This window comes from Oncorhynchus gorbuscha, unplaced genomic scaffold, assembly GCF_021184085.1.
Source record: "Oncorhynchus gorbuscha isolate QuinsamMale2020 ecotype Even-year unplaced genomic scaffold, OgorEven_v1.0 Un_scaffold_2535, whole genome shotgun sequence".
Taxonomy (NCBI): Eukaryota; Metazoa; Chordata; class Actinopteri; order Salmoniformes; family Salmonidae; genus Oncorhynchus; species Oncorhynchus gorbuscha.
Window position 1 is genome coordinate 11,821 of NW_025747022.1, and position 21,392 is coordinate 33,212.

The 21,392-nt window shown below is 44.0% G+C and overlaps 1 long non-coding RNA gene across 1 annotated transcript; it reads left to right on the plus strand.

Annotated features, from left to right (window-relative positions):
- Window positions 1-298: 298 nt before the first annotated feature.
- Window positions 299-16,290, plus strand: LOC124026054. Its single transcript, XR_006837254.1, has 2 exons — window positions 299-460; window positions 14,813-16,290. It is a non-coding gene; the product is annotated as an uncharacterized LOC124026054 (long non-coding RNA).
- The last annotated feature ends 5,102 nt before the right edge of the window (window positions 16,291-21,392 follow it).

A 21,392-nucleotide genomic window follows, 5' to 3' on the forward strand; every position in this document is an offset into this window, starting at 1 on the left:
CTGTAGCTCAGTTGGTTGAGCATGGCGCTTGTAACGCCAGGGTAGTGGGTTCGATTCCCGGGACCACCCATACGTAGAATGTATGCACACATGACTGTAAGTCGCTTTGGATAAAAGCGTCCGCTAAATGGCATATTTCATTTTCATTTCATTTCATTTCATTAAAACAAGTTTTGAATCTCGTCATTTCTCCCATTTTAAATCAAATCAAATCAAATCTCTTCGTCTCATTTTGAATCTCTCTTCCTCTTTCCTGCGTGTCAGATTTTAACATGGATAACTTCCTGTGTAAGGAGGATCTGGAGAAGACGTTGAACCGGCTGACTAAAGGAGAGCTGACCCCTGAAGAGGTCAATCTGGTCTGTAGCAAGGCCATGGAGGAGGCTGACCTCGACGGGGACAGCAAGCTCTCCTTCTCGGACTTCGAGAACATGATCTCTAAAGCTCCAGACTTTCTAAGGTACGATGTCATGGATGTGGTCTGGTGTGTCAGGCTAGTGTATAATGTCTGGTGTGTCAGGCTATAATGTCTGGTGTGTCAGGCTAGTGTGTAATGTCTGGTGTGTCAGGCTATAATGTCTGGTGTGTCAGGCTAGTGTGTAATAACATGGAGGTGGAGATAACTTCTACTGCCTTATATAATTCTGCTTTCAGACAAAGATAACTTATACTGCCTTATATAATTCTGCTTTCAGACAAAGATAACTTCTACTGCCTTATATAATTCTGCTTTCAGACAAAGATAACTTCTGCTACCCTATATAATGCTGCTTTCAGACAAAGATAACTTCTACTACACTATATAATGCTGCTTTCAGACAAAGATCACTTCTGCTGGCCTATGTAATGCTGCTTTCAGACAAAGATAACTTCTGCTGTTCTGCATGATGCTGCTTTCAGACAAAGATAACTTCTACTGGCCTATATAATGCTGCTTTCAGACAAAGATAACTTCTGCTACCCTATATAATGCTGCTTTCAGACAAAGATAACTTCTGCTGCCCTATATAATGCTGCTTTCAGACAAAGATAACTTCTACTGGCCTATATAATGCTGCTTTCAGACAAAGATAACTTCTGCTACCCTATATAATGCTGCTTTCAGACAAAGATAACTTCTGCTGCTCTATATAATGCTGCTTTCAGACAAAGATAACTTCTGCTACCCTAAATAATGCTGCTTTCAGACAAAGATAACTTCTGCTGCTCTGCATGATGCTGCTTTCAGACCGAGATTAAACACAGAGAGAGAGAACCAATAGTGCTTGATCAGAGCCTTTTTACTGCTGACCAATCAATCTATCAACAGTATTGTAAATCGTTTTCATTTGAGAGCCCAAACCAGGCGGAAAGAACCGGCTAGTAAAAACCTCTCCCATTCCAGAGAGCTTGATTTAGCTGGCCAATGATATGGCCCGTAAATCTGCCAATCACACGGGGGCGGCTGTAGATTGGCTTGAACTCTTCCTGGTTTCCATGGTTTTTTGGTTGGAGCGTGTTGTCGTGGCAACCAGGTCAGGCCTTTGGCAGGACGCTGCTGCCTGTGACCAGAGACAGTGACAGATAAAACGCGATGGCCCTGTAAGACATAAATAGAGATAAACAACAACATGTCTCTCTCCTCCTGTAACAGGTGCCTGGCGAGTGAATGTTGTTATCCTCTCTAGGGTAGGTGAGACGCTAGCGTCAAAAAATACTAAAAAATACTTCACTTCTTGAAAATATATGTGTTATACATCAAAATAAAGCTTAACTTCTTGTTAATCCAGCCACTGTGTCAGATTTCAAAAAGGCTTTACGGCGAAAGCAAACCATGCAATGTTGTTATCCTCTCTAGGGTAGGTGGGACGCAAGCGTCAAAAATACTCAATTAAAATATTTAACATTCTTGAAAATATATGTGTTATACATCAAAATAAAGCTTAACTTCTTGTTAATCCGGCCACTGTGTCAGATTTCAAAAAGGCTTTACGGCGAAAGCAAACCACGCGTTTATCTGAGGACAGCGCCCAGCATACAAACACATGAAAATCATATTTCAACCAGGCAGGTGCACCACAAAAGTCTGAAATAGCGATATAATTAATGCCTTACCTTTAAAAAATATATATATATATACAAAAGTGAAAAGATATTAGACAACGATAGGACAAAGTGACAGTATCAGACGAACGTAACAAAAATAAATTATAATTATATAAACAAACATACAATAATAAAAAAATAATAAAATAACGAGACATTGGATCACCTGCCGTAGGCTACATATTATACATTATAATGTGAAACATTATGTGAGGATTATATATAGATTCAATCAATGAGATGTGGGGGGAGATTCTCCATATAGTCAATAAAAGGTTGCCAAATTCTGTAAAATGTCTTTAACTTATTCCTCAAGCAGTAAGTGATTTTCTCCAAAGGGATACAACTATTAACTTCCCTTTGAAGATCTTCTTCTGTTGGAATATTCTGACTGGCCTGTCAGTGTCTTTAGATTCACTGCTGAGGTGTGGAATACTCTGACTGGCCTGTCAGTATCTTTAGATTCACTGCTGAGGTGTGGAATACTCTGACTGGCCTGTCAGTATCTTTAGATTCACTGCTGAGGTGTGGAATACTCTGACTGGCCTGTCAGTATCTTTAGATTCACTGCTGAGGTGTGGAATACTCTGACTGGTCTGTCAGTATCTTTAGATTCACTGCTGAGGTGTGGAATACTCTGACTGGCCTGTCAGTATCTTTAGATTCACTGCTGAGGTGTGGAATACTCTGACTGGCCTGTCAGTATCTTTAGATTCACTGCTGAGGTGTGGAATACTCTGACTGGCCTGTCAGTATCTTTAGATTCACTGCTGAGGTGTGGAATACTCTGACTGGCCTGTCAGTATCTTTAGATTCACTGCTGAGGTGTGGAATACTCTGACTGGCCTGTCAGTATCTTTAGATTCACTGCTGAGGTGTGGAATACTCTGACTGGCCTGTCAGTATCTTTAGATTCACTGCTGAGGTGTGGAATACTCTGACTGGCCTGTCAGTATCTTTAGATTCACTGCTGAGGTGTGGAATACTCTGACTGGCCTGTCAGTATCTTTAGATTCACTGCTGAGGTGTGGAATACTCTGACTGGCCTGTCAGCCCTTTAGAATGGAGAGGTGTGGAATACTGTGAACTGGCCTGTCAGACCTTTAGATTCACTGCTGAGGTGTAATACTTCACTGGCCTCTCAGCCCTTTAGATTCACTGGATTCATGGAATCTCTGAGGCCTTAGATCTAATGGAGTCATGGCCACTCTGACTGGCCTGCAGTCTCCCCAGCCCATTAGATGTAATGGAGTCATGGCCATCTCCCCAGCTCATTAGATGTCACTGCTGAGTCATGGCCATCTCCCCTGGCCTGTAGATGTAATGGATTCATGATTCCCTGCCCATTAGATGTGGAATACTCATGGCCTGTCAGCCCTTTAGATTCACTGGAGGTGTGGAATACTCCCTGCAGCCCTTTAGATTCACTGGATGAGGTGGCCATCTCCCCACTGGCCTTAGATGTATGGATTTAGATTCCCTGCTGAGATGTAATGGACTTCACTGGCCTCTCAGCCCTTTAGATTCACTGGAGGTCATGGAATACTCCCTGGCCTTAGTATCTTTAGATTCACTGCTGAGGTGATGGAATGGACTCACTGGCCTGTCAGTATCTTTAGATTCACTGCTGAGTGTGGAATACTCTGACTGGCCTGTCAGCCCTTTAGATGTCACTGGAGGTCATGGCCATCTCCCCTGAGCCCATTAGATGGAGGAGGCTGGATTCATGGCCATCTTCCCCAGCCCACAGATGTAATGGATCATGGCTGGCCCATTAGATGTAATGGTTCATGGCCATCTCCCCAGCCCATTAGATGTAATGGATTCATGGCCATCTCCCCAGCCCATTAGATGTAATGGATTCATGGCCATCTCCCCAGCCCATTAGATGTAATGGATTCATGGCCATCTCCCCAGCCCATTAGATGTAATGGAGTCATGGCCGTCTCCCCAGCCCATTAGATGTAATGGAGTCATGGCCATCTCCCCAGCCCATTAGATGTAATGGAGTCATGGCCATCTCCCCAGCCCATTAGATGTAATGGAGTCATGGCCATCTCCCAGCCCATTAGATGTAATGGAGTCATGGCCATCTCCCCAGCCCATTAGATGTAATGGATTCATGGCCATCTCCCCAGCCCATTAGATGTAATGGAGTCATGGCCGTCTCCCCAGCCCATTAGATGTAATGGAGTTCATGGCCATCTCCCCAGCCCATTAGATGTAATGGATTCATGGCCATCTCCCCAGCCCATTAGATGTAATGGAGTCATGGCCATCTCCCCAGCCCATTAGATGTAATGGATTCATGGCCATCTCCCCAGCCCATTAGATGTAATGGATTCATGGCCATCTCCCCAGCCCATTAGATGTAATGGATTCATGGCCATCTCCCCAGCCCATTAGATGTAATGGATTCATGGCCGTCTCCCCAGCCCATTAGATGTAATGGATTCATGGCCATCTCCCCAGCCCATTAGATGTAATGGAGTCATGGCCATCTCCCCAGCCCATTAGATGTAATGGAGTCATGGCCGTCTCCCCAGCCCATTAGATGTAATGGAGTCATGGCCATCTCCCCAGCCCATTAGATGTAATGGAGTCATGGCCATCTCCCCAGCCCATTAGATGTAATGGAGTCATGGCCATCTCCCCAGCCCATTAGATGTAATGGAGTCATGGCCATCTCCCCAGCCCATTAGATGTAATGGAGTCATGGCCATCTCCCCAGCCCATTAGATGTAATGGATTCATGGCCATCTCCCCAGCCCATTAGATGTAATGGAGTCATGGCCATCTCCCCAGCCCATTAGATGTAATGGAGTCATGGCCATCTCCCCAGCCCATTAGATGTAATGGATTCATGGCCATCTCCCCAGCCCATTAGATGTAATGGAGTCATGGCCGTCTCCCCAGCCCATTAGATGTAATGGAGTCATGGCCGTCTCCCCAGCCCATTAGATGTAATGGAGTCATGGCCATCTCCCCAGCCCATTAGATGTAATGGAGTCATGGCCATCTCCCCAGCCCATTAGATGTAATGGATTCATGGCCGTCTCCCCAGACCATTAGATGTAATGGAGTCATGGCCATCTCCCCAGACCATTAGATGTAATGGAGTCATGGCCGTCTCCCCAGCCCATTAGCTGTATACACTGTCTAGATGACCTTGCAGGGCCCCCTCTCTACTTTAATATTACTTCATGCAAAAGACTGTCCATTTCCAGCTTTGGCAGGGTAAAAAGTCATCGGTACAGTATCGTCCTGTCATCCGAACCGCGGTCCAATGTGACATTGGTACTAGTTCACTGGCCAGGCCTTGTAGAATGTCAGTACAGTGGCTCTATGTCACTTTAAGTAGCTCTATTAGCAGCAGAGTACTGTTGTAGGTTAATGTGAGTGTTGCAGCTCTGGCTGGGGTCTTCCTCCTAAATGGCACCCTATGCCCTATATAGTGCACTACTTTAGACCAGAGACAGCAGGACTCTGGCACCCTATGCCCTATATAGTGCACTACTTTAGACCAGAGTCAGTAGGACTCTGGCACCCTATGCCCTATATAGTGCACTACTTTTTTATCATGGCTCAAGCACTATGAATGGAATAGGGTGCCATTTGGGATGCGGCCTTGTTCTGTTCTGTGATTCTCTCCTCAGGAAAGACGTCATTTCTCACTCACACAGAAAATGGCTTTTGTATAATCTCAGCTGCAACTGACAGTCAGCCAGACTGGCACACAATACATATGAACAGGAGAGGAGAGGAGAGGAGAGGAGGAGGGGAGAGGGGAGGGGAGGGGAGGGGAGGGGAGGGGAGGGCAGGGCAGGGCAGGGCAGGGCAGGGCAGGGCAGGGCAGGGCAGGAGAGGAGAGGAGAGGAGGGAGAGGAGAGGAGAGGAGAGGGAGAGGAGGGGGAGGGGAGGGAGGGGAGGGGAGGAGAGGGGAGGGGAGGGGAGGGGAGGGGAGAGGAGAGGAGAGGAGAGGAGAGGGAGGGCAGGGCAGGGCAGGGCAGGGCAGGGCAGGGCAGGGCAGGGCAGGGAGGGAGGAGGAGAGGAGAGGAGGAGGAAATCTGTCAGAGGTTTCTAGGAGATCTGGTTGAAGATGGAAGGGTTAATTCAAGATAGATGGATTCATGGCAACATAACTCTCTCGAGGGGAGGGGGAGGGGAGGGAGGTATCCAGTCAGCAGGTATACTGTGTCTATTGAGATAAGGTTATTAGTCATGCTAGATGTATCCAGTCAGCAGATATACTGTATCTATTGTTGATAAGGTTATTAGTCATGCTAGATGTATCCAGTCAGCAATAAATACTGTATCTATTGTTGAAAGGATTAGTCATGCTAGATGTATCCAGTCAAGGGTTATATTCATCTATTGATATTAGATGCTAGATGGCATCCAGTCAGCAGAGGACTCTATCTCTGGTTGATAAGGTTATTAGTCAGCTAGATGTATCCAGTCAGCAGATATACTGTATCTATTGTTGATAAGGTTATTAGTCATGCTAGATGTATCCAGTCAGCAGGTATACTGTATCTATTGTTGATAAGGTTATTAGTCATGCTAGATGTATCCAGTCAGCAGAGGACTGTATCTATTGTTGATAAGGTTATTAGTCATGCTAGATGTATCCAGTCAGCAGGTATACTGTATCTATTGTTGATAAGGTTATTAGTCATGCTAGATGTATCCAGTCAGCAGATATACTGTGTCTATTGTTGATAAGGTTATTAGTCATGCTAGATGTATCCAGTCAGCAGGTATACTGTATCTATTGTTGATAAGGTTATTAGTCATGCTAGATGTATCCAGTCAGCAGATATACTGTATCTATTGTTGATAAGGTTATTAGTCATGCTAGATGTTGTATCCAGTCAGCAGATATGCACTGTATCTATTTTGATAAAGTTATTAGTCATGCTAGATGTATCCAGTCAGCAGATATACTGTATCTATTGTTGATAAGGTTATTAGTCATGCTAGATGTATCCAGTCAGCAGATATAGACTGTATCTATTATAAGGTTATTAGTCATGCTAGATGTATCAAACCCTTTTTAGATCACAATACAACTGTAAACTATTGTCACACCCTGATAAACATTATTAGTCATGCTAGATGTATCCAGTCAGCAGATATACTGTATCTATTGTTGATAAGGTTATTAGTCATGCTAGATGTATCCAGTCAGCAGATATACTGTATCTATTGTTGATAAGGTTATTAGTCATGCTAGATGTATCCAGTCAGCAGAGGACTGTATCTATTGTTGATAAGGTTATTAGTCATGCTAGATGTATCCAGTCAGCAGATATACTGTATCTATTGTTGATAAGGTTATTAGTCATGCTAGATGTATCCAGTCAGCAGATATACTGTATCTATTGTTGATAAGGTTATTAGTCATGCTAGATGTATCCAGTCAGCAGATATACTGTATCTATTGTTGATAAGGTTATTAGTCATGCTAGATGTATCCAGTCAGCAGAGGACTGTATCTATTGTTGATAAGGTTATTAGTCATGCTAGATGTATCCAGTCAGCAGAGGACTGTATCTATTGTTGATAAGGTTATTAGTCATGCTAGATGTATCCAGTCAGCAGAGGACTGTATCAAATCAAATCTGTTTATATGCCCTTTGTGATAGAAAGTCAGACCGAAATGCAGCCTAAAACCCCAAACAGACTTTTAATAAAGATAAACGGTGGCTAGGAAATAACTGAGAATACAAAACAGGAAGAAACCTAGAGAAACTAATTACAGCCTATCTGGTGACTAACACTAAGACAGGTAAATCACCCAGATGTTCAAATGTTCATAAATGACCAGCATGGTCAAATAAATACAGGTTCCCAATCCGAGCAACTAGAAGTCAGCTGACTGGGGACAGCAATTAGGATCATGTCAGGTAGTCCTGGGGCAGGTCCTAGGGCTCAGGTCCTCCGAAGGAGGAAGAGAGAATTAGAGAGGATATGTGGGGTGGCCAGTCCTCTTCTGGCTGTGCCGGGTAGATAATAACAGAACTCCAAATTAATACAAGACCCAAATAATAACTACAACATATAAACCCATGTCACACCCTGGACTACCCAAACATATAACAAAAACACAAGGTACAATGACCAAGGCGTGACAGATGTATCCAGTCAGCAGATATCACTGTATCTATTGTTGATAAGGTTATTAGGTCATGCTAGATGTATCCAGTCAGGAGGTATACTGTATCTATTGTTGATAAGGTTATTAGTCATGCTAGATGTATCCAGTCAGCAAGGACTGTATCTATTGTTGATAAGGTTATTAGTCATGCTAGATGGATCCAGTCAGCAGATATCTGAGACTGTATCTATTGTTGATAAGGTTATTAGTCATGCTAGATGTATCCAGTCAGCAGATATACTGTATCTATTGTTGATAAGGTTATTAGTCATGCTAGATGTATCCAGTCAGCAGATATACTGTATCTATTGTTGATAAGGTTATTAGTCATGCTAGATGTGGTGTGATACCAACCTTATTAAAACATACAGGCCTATTGGCTACATGAGGTGTGATACCAACCTTATTAAAACATACAGGCCTATTGGCTACATGAGGTGTGATACTAACCTTATTAAAACATACAGGCCTATTGGCTACATGAGGTGTGATACCAACCTTATTAAAACATACATGCCTATTGGCTACATGAGGTGTGATACCAACCTTATTAAAACATACAGGCCTATTGGCTACATGAGGTGTGATACCAACCTTATTAAAACATACATGCCTATTGGCTACATGAGGTGTGATACCAACCTTATTAAAACATACAGGCCTATTGGCTACATGAGGTATGATACAGGATTATAAAAAGTTGAGAGAGAAATGATGCTGGGCATCATTCACAAGGTTAATATTGTCACCCGTCAAGACTATTCTTGATTGAATCTTGTCTTTACATGTACTAAATAATAAATTGATGTGACATTAGTTTTGATTTAGAATGGACCATTATCATGCACCTGTATGGAAGTGGGTAAGGGGGGGGAACACATCACATCAATAGCGAATAGAGAATGGAGGACGCTTTTTCCATGGTTCATTTTTCATGCCAGCCAGGTAGGCTATACTCCTGTAGTAAAGATAAGCAATGTGCTTAATATTAGGACAGTTGAGAAATAAACAGTTGAGAAATAAATAGTTGAGAAATAAATATAGTAGGCCTAGCCTATAGAAAGCTGATGGGATCCTCCTCTTTTTAATAGAAGCCATCACTCTGTTTTCTCACGCAATTGCATAGCCTATAGAAATGTTGCGCAACATGAATTCATGGGCTCTCATTAAGTGTTTGATTTTCTATTACATTTGCATTGATGTCAGACTGATTAGAGGGACAATAGAGTGCTGAGTACCAGGCAGTTAGCTGGTAGGCTACTGAGGACCATCAGCAGCATCAGAGCTTGAAGAAGCCTAATTACCGTGACTAAATGGTCTCGTGGAATTTGACTGTTTTCGTGACCGCCCGTGTGGCGGTAATACGGTCACCGCAACATCCCTAGTTCTCATGTTCCTTTAACTGAGGAGTGGCTTCTGTCTGGCCACTCGATCATAAAGGCCTGATTGATGGAGTGCTGCAGAGATGGTTGTCCTTCTGGAAGGTTCTCCCATCTCCACAGAGGAACTCTGGAGCTCTGTCAGAGTGACCATTGGGTTCTTGGTCATCTCCCTGACCAATGCCCTTCTCCCCCGATTGCTCGGTTTGGCCAGGCCGCCAGCTCTAGGAAGAATCTTGGTGGTTCTAAACGTCTTCCATTTAAGAATGATGGAGGCCACTGTGTTCTTGGTGGTTCTAAACATCTTCCATTTAAGAATGATGGAGGCCACTGTGTTTACATTTACATTTAAGTCATTTAGCAGACGCTCTTATCCAGAGCGACTTACAAATTGGTGCATTCACCTTATGACATCCAGTGGAACAGTCACTTTACAATAGTGCATCTAAATCTTAAAGGGGGGGGGGTGAGAGGGATTACTTATCCTATCCTAGGTATTCCTTAAAGAGGTGGGGTTTCAGGTGTCTCCGGAAGGTGGTGATTGACTCCGCTGTCCTGGCGTCGTGAGGGAGTTTGTTCCACCATTGGGGGGCCAGAGCAGCGAACAGTTTTGACTGGGCTGAGCGGGAGCTGTACTTCCTCAGTGGTAGGGAGGCGAGCAGGCCAGAGGTGGATGAACGCAGTGCCCTTGTTTGGGTGTAAGGCCTGATCAGAGCCTGGAGGTACTGAGGTGCCGTTCCCCTCACAGCTCCGTAGGCAAGCACCATGGTCTTGTAGCGGATGCGAGCTTCAACTGGAAGCCAGTGGAGAGAAAGGAGGAGCGGGGTGACGTGAGAGAACTTGGGAAGGTTGAACACCAGACGGGCTGCGGCGTTCTGGATGAGTTGAAGGGGTTTAATGGCACAGGCAGGGAGCCCAGCCAACAGCGAGTTGCAGTAATCCAGACGGGAGATGACAAGTGCCTGGATTAGGACCTGCGTCGCTTCCTGTGTGAGGCAAGGTCGTACTCTGCGGATGTTGTAGAGCATGAACCTACAGGAACGGGCCACCGCCTTGATGTTGGTTGAGAACGACAGGGTGTTGTCCAGGATCACGCCAAGGTTCTTAGCGCTTTGGGAGGAGGACACAATGGAGTTGTCAACCGTGATGGCGAGATCATGGAACGGGCAGTCCTTCCCCCGGAGGAAGAGCAGCTCCGTCTTGCAGAGGTTCAGCTTGAGGTGGTGATCCGTCATCCACACTGATATGTCTGCCAGACATGCAGAGATGCGATTCGCCACCTGGTCATCAGAAGGGGGAAAGGAGAAGATTAATTGTGTGTCGTCTGCATAGCAATGATAGGAGAGACCATGTGAGGTTATGACAGAGCCAAGTGACTTGGTGTATAGCGAGAATAGGAGAGGGCCTAGAACAGAGCCCTGGGGGACACCAGTGGTGAGAGCGCGTGGTGAGGAGACAGATTCTCGCCACACCACCTGGTAGGAGCAACCTGTCAGGTAGGACGCAATCCAAGCGTGGGCCGCGCCGGAGATGCCCAACTCGGAGAGGGTGGAGAGGAGGATCTGATGGTTCACAGCATCGAAGGCAACCGATAGATCTAGAAGGATGAGAACAGAGGAGAGAGAGTTAGCTTTAGCAGTGCGGAGCGCCTCCGTGATACAGAGGAGAGCAGTCTCAGTTGAATGACTAGTCTTGAAACCTGACTGATTTGGATCAAGAAGGTCATTCTGAGAGAGATAGCGGGAGAGCTGACCAAGGACGGCACGTTCAAGAGTTTTGGAGAGAAAAGAAAGAAGGGATACTGGTCTGTAATTGTTGACATCGGAGGGATCGAGTGTAGGTTTTTTCAGAAGTGGTGCAACTCTCGCTCTCTTGAAGACGGAAGGGACGTAGCCAGCGGTCAGGGATGAGTTGATGAGCGAGGTGAGGTAAGGGAGAAGGTCTCCGGAAATGGTCTGGAGAAGAGAGGAGGGGATAGGGTCAAGCGGGCAGGTTGTTGGGCGGCCGGCCGTCACAAGACGCGAGATTTCATCTGGAGAGAGAGGGGAGAAAGAGGTCAGAGCACAGGGTAGGGCAGTGTGAGCAGAACCAGCGGTGTCGTTTGACTTAGCAAACGAGGATCGGATGTCGTCGACCTTCTTTTCAAAATGTGTGTTCTTGGTGGTTCTAAACGTCTTCCATTTAAGAATGATGGAGGCAAATGTGTTCTTGGTGGTTCTAAACGTCTTCCATTTAAGAATGATGGAGGCCACTGTGTTCTTGGTGGTTCTAAACGTCTTCCATTTAAGAATGATGGAGGCCACTGTGTTCTTGGGGGATCTAAACGTCTTCCATTTAAGAATGATGGAGGCCACTGTGTTCTTGGTGGTTCTAAACGTCTTCCATTTAAGAATGATGGAGACCACTGTGTTCTTGGTGGTTCTAAACGTCTTCCATTTAAGAATGATGGAGACCACTGTGTTCTTGGGGGATCTAAACGTCTTCCATTTAAGAATGATGGAGACCACTGTGTTCTTGGGGGATCTAAACGTCTTCCATTTAAGAATGATGGAGGCCACTGTGTTCTTGGTGGTTCTAAACGTCTTCCATTTAAGAATGATGGAGGCCACTGTGTTCTTGGGGGATCTAAACGTCTTCCATTTAAGAATGATGGAGACCACTGTGTTCTTGGTGGTTCTAAACGTCTTCCATTTAAGAATGATGGAGACCACTGTGTTCTTGGGGGATCTAAACGTCTTCCATTTAAGAATGATGGAGGCCACTGTGTTCTTGGTGGTTCTAAACGTCTTCCATTTCAGAATGATGGAGGCCACTGTGTTCTTGGGGGATCTAAACGTCTTCCATTTAAGAATGATGGAGGCCACTGTGTTCTTGGTGGTTCTAAACGTCTTCCATTTAAGAATGATGGAGACCACTGTGTTCTTGGTGGTTCTAAACATCTTCCATTTAAGAATGATGGAGACCACTGTGTTCTTGGTGGTTCTAAATGTCTTCCATTTCAGAATGATGGAGGCCACTGTGTTCTTGGGGGATCTAAACGTCTTCCATTTAAGAATGATGGAGGCCACTGTGTTCTTGGTGGTTCTAAACGTCTTCCATTTAAGAATGATGGAGACCACTGTGTTCTTAGTGGTTCTAAACGTCTTCCATTTAAGAATGATGGAGGCCACTGTGTTCTTGGTGGTTCTAAACGTCTTCCATTTAAGAATGATGGAGACCACTGTGTTCTTGGTGGTTCTAAACGTCTTCCATTTAAGAATGATGGAGGCCACTGTGTTCTTGGTGGTTCTAAACGTCTTCCATTTCAGAATGATGGAGGCCACTGTGTTCTTGGTGGTTCTAAACGTCTTCCATTTAAGAATGATGGAGACCACTGTGTTCTTGGTGGTTCTAAACGTCTTCCATTTAAGAATGATGGAGGCCACTGTGTTCTTGGTGGTTCTAAACGTCTTCCATTTAAGAATGATGGAGACCACTGTGTTCTTGGTGGTTCTAAACGTCTTCCATTTAAGAATGATGGAGACCACTGTGTTCTTGGTGGTTCTAAACGTCTTCCATTTCAGAATGATGGAGGCCACTGTGTTCTTGGTGGTTCTAAACGTCTTCCATTTAAGAATGATGGAGGCCACTGTGTTCTTGGTGGTTCTAAACGTCTTCCATTTAAGAATGATGGAGACCACTGTGTTCTTGGTGGTTCTAAACGTCTTCCATTTAACAATGATGGAGGCCACTGTGTTCTTGGTGGTTCTAAACGTCTTCCATTTAAGAATGATGGAGACCACTGTGTTCTTGGTGGTTCTAAACGTCTTCCATTTAAGAATGATGGAGACCACTGTGTTCTTGGTGGTTCTAAACGTCTTCCATTTAAGAATGATGGAGACCACTGTGTTCTTGGTGGTTCTAAACGTCTTCCATTTAAGAATGATGGAGGCCACTGTGTTCTTGGTGGTTCTAAACGTCTTCCATTTAAGAATGATGGAGGCCACTGTGTTCTTGGTGGTTCTAAACGTCTTCCATTTAAGAATGATGGAGACCACTGTGTTCTTGGGGGATCTAAACGTCTTCCATTTCAGAATGATGGAGGCCACTGTGTTCTTGGTGGTTCTAAACGTCTTCCATTTAAGAATGATGGAGGCCACTGTGTTCTTGGTGGTTCTAAACGTCTTCCATTTCAGAATGATGGAGGCCACTGTGTTCTTGGTGGTTCTAAACGTCTTCCATTTAAGAATGATGGAGGCCACTGTGTTCTTGGTGGTTCTAAACGTCTTCCATTTAAGAATGATGGAGGCCACTGTGTTCTTGGTGGTTCTAAACGTCTTCCATTTAAGAATGATGGAGACCACTGTGTTCTTGGGGGATCTAAACGTCTTCCATTTCAGAATGATGGAGGCCACTGTGTTCTTGGTGGTTCTAAACGTCTTCCATTTCAGAATGATGAAGGCCACTGTGTTCTTGGTGGTTCTAAACGTCTTCCATTTCAGAATGATGGAGGCCACTGTGTTCTTGGGGATCTTCAATGCTGCAGACATGTTTTGGATCCCTTTCCCAGATCTGTACCTCGACACCATCCTGTCTCTGAGCTCTACAGACAATTCCTTCGACCTCATAGCTTGGTTTTTGCTCTGACATGCACTGTCAACTGTGGGACCTTATATAGACAGGTGTGTGCCTTTCCAAATCATGTCCAAACAATTGAATTTACCACAAGTGGACTCCAATCATTATGGGGTATTGCGATGTCATTATGGGGTATTGTGATGTCATTACGGGGTGTTGTGATGTCATTATGGGATATTGTGATGTCATTACAGGGTATTGTGATGTCATTATGGGATATTGTGTGTAGATTGATGAGGATTTTTTATTTATTTAATTCATTATAGATTAATTCTGTAACGTAACAAAATGTGGAAAAAAGTCAAGGGGTCTGAAAACTTTCTGAAAGCCCTGTATGTGTTGTTGATAAGGGGACAACACTTCTAAAAGAAGCTCCACTGTTGACAGAATAACTTGCCTCAGAGACAGCCCAGTTAAAGTGATACATCACTCCAAAAATCTATGTTTATTATTCCATGTTTTCCTCTAAAATGTTTTTCTATATTTTGTTGGATGAGTCCATGACGTCCCATCTGTTGTAAATGCAGCTGTGTAACTAACTATGCCCTTGTGTTGTGTTTTGTTTTTCCAGCACGTTCCACCTACGGATCTGAGGTGAGGTGATTCAGCCGCTCCCATGATGAGGCTTTAGACAATGACGGAAGAGGAGGGGGAAGATGAAGAAGAAGAAGAAGAAGAAGAAGAATGTGGTCGCTTTCTGGTTCGTCTGATGACGTCATCCCCGAAGACTCCTCCCAGAGTCTCTGTGGCCCCGACCCACAGCAGAATGAACCCTGACCTCAACCTCAGTACAGCATAGTGCCTACCAAAAAAAAAAACGTTAGTAGAGAAGTCTTGTCTTTCCCCAAGTCTATCTTCGATCGATGCGATGTTTGTACAAAATATAACATTGAGAAGATAAAAAAGGAAGTGGAACAAAAGTTTGGCTTCGGCTGCAGGAAAATGGACCAGGAGGGATTTTATTCTCGGAAGCACAGGCCTTTTTTTTTTTTGCCAACTCATGTTCTATAGGAAGGACGTTATCGACCACAAGACACATTTCCATTTTCGGAAGAGAAGATCATTAATGCATGATTGTTTTCTCTTATAATCAATTGTAAACTTGTTTAAAAGATGGAACCACAAACAGACTCCAAATGGAGATAGAAAATGAACCGATGAACAACGAGGGGCTAATTTTTTATACCTGTAGGGCTTAGCTACAACACAACCTATAAGCAGTTTTCTAGAAGATGTAGAAGATGTTTTTTTGGGGCAGAATTGTTAGGTTTCTTCTTTCTTTAAACTGACCTAACCTTTTTTTGAAGTGTATACATTGTATGAACACTGACTGACAACAATGCGGAAGTGGATTGAACAACGAGATATTTTCTGTCTGACGGTGTACGGAAGGGAAAAAAACAGTAAGATATATTAGTAAATGAAGTATTACAAGCACAGTTTTTAGCACCGAGGGCAGAACAGTTGAAGAGCTATGCAATATATCTTTATGAAATGCATGAGTGTTACATAAAATTGCAAATAGCTTTTAATTTTTTTTTTGTTGCTCCAGTCCAAGTATATAGTGGTTTTGTACTGCTGGATCACAATGACAATCAGAACCTGTGACGTAGAGGTAACGTGAACAAATAGCTGGGTAAACGCTGAATCGCCGTTTCGCGGTGAGTAAAAGTAACACTCCTCCTCTATGCTTTCAACTCTCTTTATATTTTCCTGCATTTAGAAAGGTGGGAGAAAACTCACGCGCACAAAACAACACAAAAAAAATATATAAAAAATGCGCGTTGTTTTTTTATTTTTATGTGCGCTTCCCGCTTCCCGCTCCTCTAAACCACGGACCATAATGTTACCTAACTGTTCCACAGTTAAAGGAAGGGCTCTGTTCTCTGTCTCATCACCCCTTCCGTTATGTTATGCTATGTTACCTTGTCCAGCCTGTCAACTTGATATAATGGCATTAACATCACTTAAGAAATAACGTGTTCAGTCTTTCATATGATAAGAGCATTTGGCTAGACTTTGATTAAATACATTTTCTGTTTGCTTCGATGTTTTAATGAACTTTCTTTTTTTTTTGGGGGGGGGGGTTGTCATGGTTTCTCCTGGTATTTCTTGTCAACCTTGTGAGTAATAACATTTTACTTACCAACATTAACTTGAGCTTGAAATGAACCTTGCTAAAAGATGACAAAATGAAAATGCCCCAATGTACACTTTAATTTAGATAGGAAAACTATCCAGTCATTAACCGTATCTACATGGCTGCTTCAAGTCAATCTGCCCCCCAAAAAACTGTTACAGCTCACTCAGAACTAAAGATCCCTTTTGTTCAAACCAACTATACAATATTTAATCTGGGCTCATTGTTTCCTTCAACTTTGATTTAGAATGTGTGTTTTTTTCTCAGTTAAAGCCAGCATCCTGTCCAAAGGTCTTGTTAAAGATGCTGTTAATTCTCCGATGTTAAAAGGCCAATGTAAATGTATCTTCTGTGAGTTATCCATGCATTAACCCAGTTGTTATCCATGCATTAACCCCGTTGTTATCCATGCATTAACTCAGTTGTTATCCATGCATTAACCCAGTTGTTATCCATGCATTAACCCCGTTGTTATCCATGCATTAACCCCGTTGTTATCCATGCATTAACTCAGTTGTTATCCATGCATTAACCTAGTTGTTATCCATGCATTAACCCAGTTGTTATCCATGCATTAACCCAGTTGTTATCCATGCATTAACCCAGTTGTTATCCATGCATTAACCCAGTTGTTATCCATGCATTAACCCAGTTGTTATCCATGCATTAACCCAGTTGTTATCCATGCATTATCCCAGTTGTTATCCATGCATTAACCCAGTTGTTATCCATGCATTAACCTAGTTGTTATCCCTGCATTAACCCAGTTGTTATCCATGCATTAACATTATGACTAGGGAGTAAGATCTCACCAAGCCACACTACACTAAATCTCCCTGGACTGAGACCTATACTGTCTGCTACAGACCAGATAGGGGGACATCATGTTGCAGTCCTACCCTGTAGCCATGCCAACCTAGTAGAAGTGGACAGTCATTTGAATGGAGACACGAGACAGTAGGTGGTTATCAACAGTGTCGCTCTTGATCCACAATTGAATTGATTTATCCTTGGGAGGTGCTGGTTGGGAGGTGCTGGTTGGGAGGTGCGTAATAACTAGCCCGAAGAGATGAGAATCCATTTAAGGAAGATGGAAGAAGGTTGAGTCACAAATGGTTCCCTAATCCCTATAGAGTGCACTACTTTTGACCAGAGCGCTATGGGGATAGGAGATGAGAGGTAATCATTCCAGGCCTTCAACTGTTTCTTCCAGTCGGTCTTCAGGTCAGTCTTCCGGACGGTCTTCAGGTCAGTCTTCCGGTCGGTCTTCAGGTCGGTCTTCAGGTCGGTCTTCCGGTCGGTCTTCAGTTCAGTCTTCCGGTCGGTCTTCAGGTCAGTCTTCCGGTCGGTCTTCCGGTCGGTCTCAGTTCAGTCTCAGTCTTCTTCGGTCGGTCTTCCGGGTCTTCAGGTCTCTCCGGTCGGTCTTCAGGTCGGTCTTCCGGTCGGTCTTCAGTTCAGTCTTCCGGTTGGTCTTCCGGTCGGTCTTCAGGTCAGTCTTAAGGTCGGTCTTCTGGTCGGTCTTCAGGTCGGTCTTCCGGTCGGTCGTTAAGCCAGTCCGAGGTATAATAGCAACACTTAATTCCTCATCTCCAGCTCCCTTTACTGTCCTCATCTCCAGCTCCCTTTACTGTCCTCGTCTCCAGCTCCCTTTACTGTCCTCATCTCCAGCTCCCTTTACTGTCCTCGTCTCCAGATCTCTTTACTGTCCTCGTCTCCAGCTCCCTTCACTGTCCTCATCTCCAGCTCCCTTTACTGTCCTCGTCTCCAGCTCCCTTTACTGTCCTCATCTCCAGCTCCCTTTACTGTCCTCGTCTTCAGATCTCTTTACTGTCCTCGTCTCCAGATCTCTTTACTGTCCTCATCTCCAGCTCCCTTCACTGTCCTCATCTCCAGCTCCCTTTACTGTCCTCATCTCCAGCTCCCTTTACTGTCCTCATCTCCAGATCCCTTTACTGTCCTCATCTCCAGCTCCCTTTACTGTCCTCATCTCCAGCTCCCTTTACTGTCCTCATCTCCAGATCTCTTTACTGTCCTCATCTCCAGATCTCTTTACTGTCCTCATCTCCAGCTCCCTTTACTGTCCTCATCTCCAGCTCCCTTTACTGTCCTCATCTCCAGATCTCTTTACTGTCTTCATCTCCAGCTCCCTTTACTGTCCTCATCTCCAGCTCCCTTTACTGTCCTCATTTCCAGCTCCCTTTACTGTCCTCATCTCCAGCTCCCTTTACTGTCCTCATCTCCAGCTCCCTTTACTGTCCTCATCTCCCCCTACTGTCCTCATCTCCAGCTCCCTTTACTGTCCTCATCTCCCCCTACTGTCCTCATCTCCAGCTCCCTTTACTGTCCTCATCTCCAGCTCCCTTTACTGTCCTCATCTCCAGGTTAATTTTTGACGGAGAGAAAGAGAGAGAGGGGGACGGAGGGATGGCGGAAGAGAGAGAAATAGAGGGACTGCTATCACACAATCCAGGAGGGCGAGAGAGGCTGCTGTAATTATAGAGCTGGGTGTATTAACAGTCTGTGTTAGAGAGGCTGCTGTAATTATAGAGCTGGGTGTATTAACAGTCTGTATTATAGAGGCTGCTGTAATTATAGAGCTGGGTGTATTAACAGTCTGTATTATAGAGGCTGCTGTAATTATAGAGCTGGGTGTATTAACAGTCTGTGTTAGAGAGGCTGCTGTAATTATAGAGCTGGGTGTATTAACAGTCTGTGTTAGAGAGGCTGCTGTAATTATAGAGCTGGGTGTATTAACAGTCTGTGTTAGAGAGGCTGCTGTAATTATAGAGCTGGGTGTATTAACAGTCTGTATTATAGAGGCTGCTGTAATTATAGAGCTGGGTGTATTAACAGTCTGTGTTAGAGAGGCTGCTGTAATTATAGAGCTGGGTGTATTAACAGTCTGTGTGATAGAGCTGGGTGTATTAACAGTCTGTGTTAGAGAGCTGGTTGTATTGACAGTCTGTGTTAGAGAGGCTGCTGTAATTATAGAGCTGGGTGTATTAACAGCCTGTATTAGAGAGGCTGCTGTAATTATAGAGCTGGGTGTATTAACAGCCTGTATTAGAGAGGCTGCTGTAATTATAGAGCTGGGTGTATTAACAGTCTGTGTTAGAGAGGCTGCTGTAATTATAGAGCTGGGTGTATTAACAGTCTGTGTTAGAGAGGCTGCTGTAATTATAGAGCTGGGTGTATTAACAGTCTGTGTTAGAGAGGCTGCTGTAATTATAGAGCTGGGTGTATTAACAGTCTGTGTTAGAGAGGCTGTTGTAATTATAGAGCTGGGTGTATTAACAGTCTGTATTAGAGAGCTGGGTGTATTAACAGTCTGTGTTAGAGAGGCTGCTGTAATTATAGAGCTGGGTGTATTAACAGTCTGTGTTAGAGAGGCTGCTGTAATTATAGAGCTGGGTGTATTAACAGTCTGTATTAGAGAGGCTGCTGTAATTATAGAGCTGGGTGTATTAACAGTCTGTGTTAGAGAGCTGGGTGTATTAACAGTCTGTATTATAGAGGCTGCTGTAATTATAGAGCTGGGTGTATTGACAGTCTGTATTATAGAGGCTGCTGTAATTATAGAGCTGGGTGTATTAACAGTCTGTGTTATAGAGGCTGCTGTAATTATAGAGCTGGGTGTATTAACAGTCTGTGTTATAGAGGCTGCTGTAATTATAGAGCTGGGTGTATTAACAGTCTGTGTTAGAGAGGCTGCTGTAATTATAGAGCTGGGTGTATTAACAGTCTGTATTAGAGAGCTGGGTGTATTAACAGTCTGTGTTAGAGAGGCTGCTGTAATTATAGAGCTGGGTGTATTAACAGCCTGTATTATAGAGCTGGGTGTATTAACAGTCTGTGTTAGAGAGGCTGCTGTAATTATAGAGCTGGGTGTATTAACAGGCTGTGTTAGAGAGGCTGCTGTAATTATAGAGCTGGGTGTATTAACAGTCTGTGTTAGAGAGCTGGGTGTATTAACAGTCTGTATTAGAGAGGCTGCTGTAATTATAGAGCTGGGTGTATTAACAGTCTGTGTTAGAGAGGCTGCTGTAATTATAGAGCTGGGTGTATTAACAGTCTGTGTTAGAGAGGCTGCTGTAATTATAGAGCTGGGTGTATTAACAGTCTGTGTTAGAGAGCTGGGTGTATTAACAGTCTGTGTTATAGAGCTGGGTGTATTAACAGTCTGTGTTATAGAGCTGGGTGTATTAACAGTCTGTGTTATAGAGCTGGGTATATTAACAGTCTGTGTTAGAGAGGCTGCTGTAATTATAGAGCTGGGTGTATTAACAGTCTGTGTGATAGAGCTGGGTGTATTAACAGTCTGTGTTATAGAGCTGGGTATATTAACAGTCTGTGTTAGAGAGGCTGCTGTAATTATAGAGCTGGGTGTATTAACAGTCTGTGTGATAGAGCTGGGTGTATTAACAGTCTGTGTTATAGAGCTGGGTGTATTAACAGTCTGTGTTAGAGAGGCTGCTGTAATTATAGAGCTGGGTGTATTAACAGTCTGTGTTAGAGAGGCTGCTGTAATTATAGAGCTGGGTGTATTAACAGCCTGTATTAGAGAGGCTGCTGTAATTATAGAGCTGGGTGTATTAACAGTCTGTGTTAGAGAGGCTGCTGTAATTATAGAGCTGGGTGTATTAACAGTCTGTGTTAGAGAGGCTGCTGTAATTATAGAGCTGGGTGTATTAACAGTCTGTGTTAGAGAGGCTGCTGTAATTATAGAGCTGGGTGTATTAACAGTCTGTGTTAGAGAGGCTGCTGTAATTATAGAGCTGGGTGTATTAACAGTCTGTGTTAGAGAGGCTGCTGTCATTATAGAGCTGGGTGTATTAACAGTCTGTGTTAGAGAGCTGGTTGTATTGACAGTCTGTGTTAGAGAGGCTGCTGTAATTATAGAGCTGGGTGTATTAACAGTCTGTGTTAGAGAGGCTGCTGTAATTATAGAGCTGGGTGTATTAACAGTCTGTATTAGAGAGGCTGCTGTAATTATAGAGCTGGGTGTATTAAC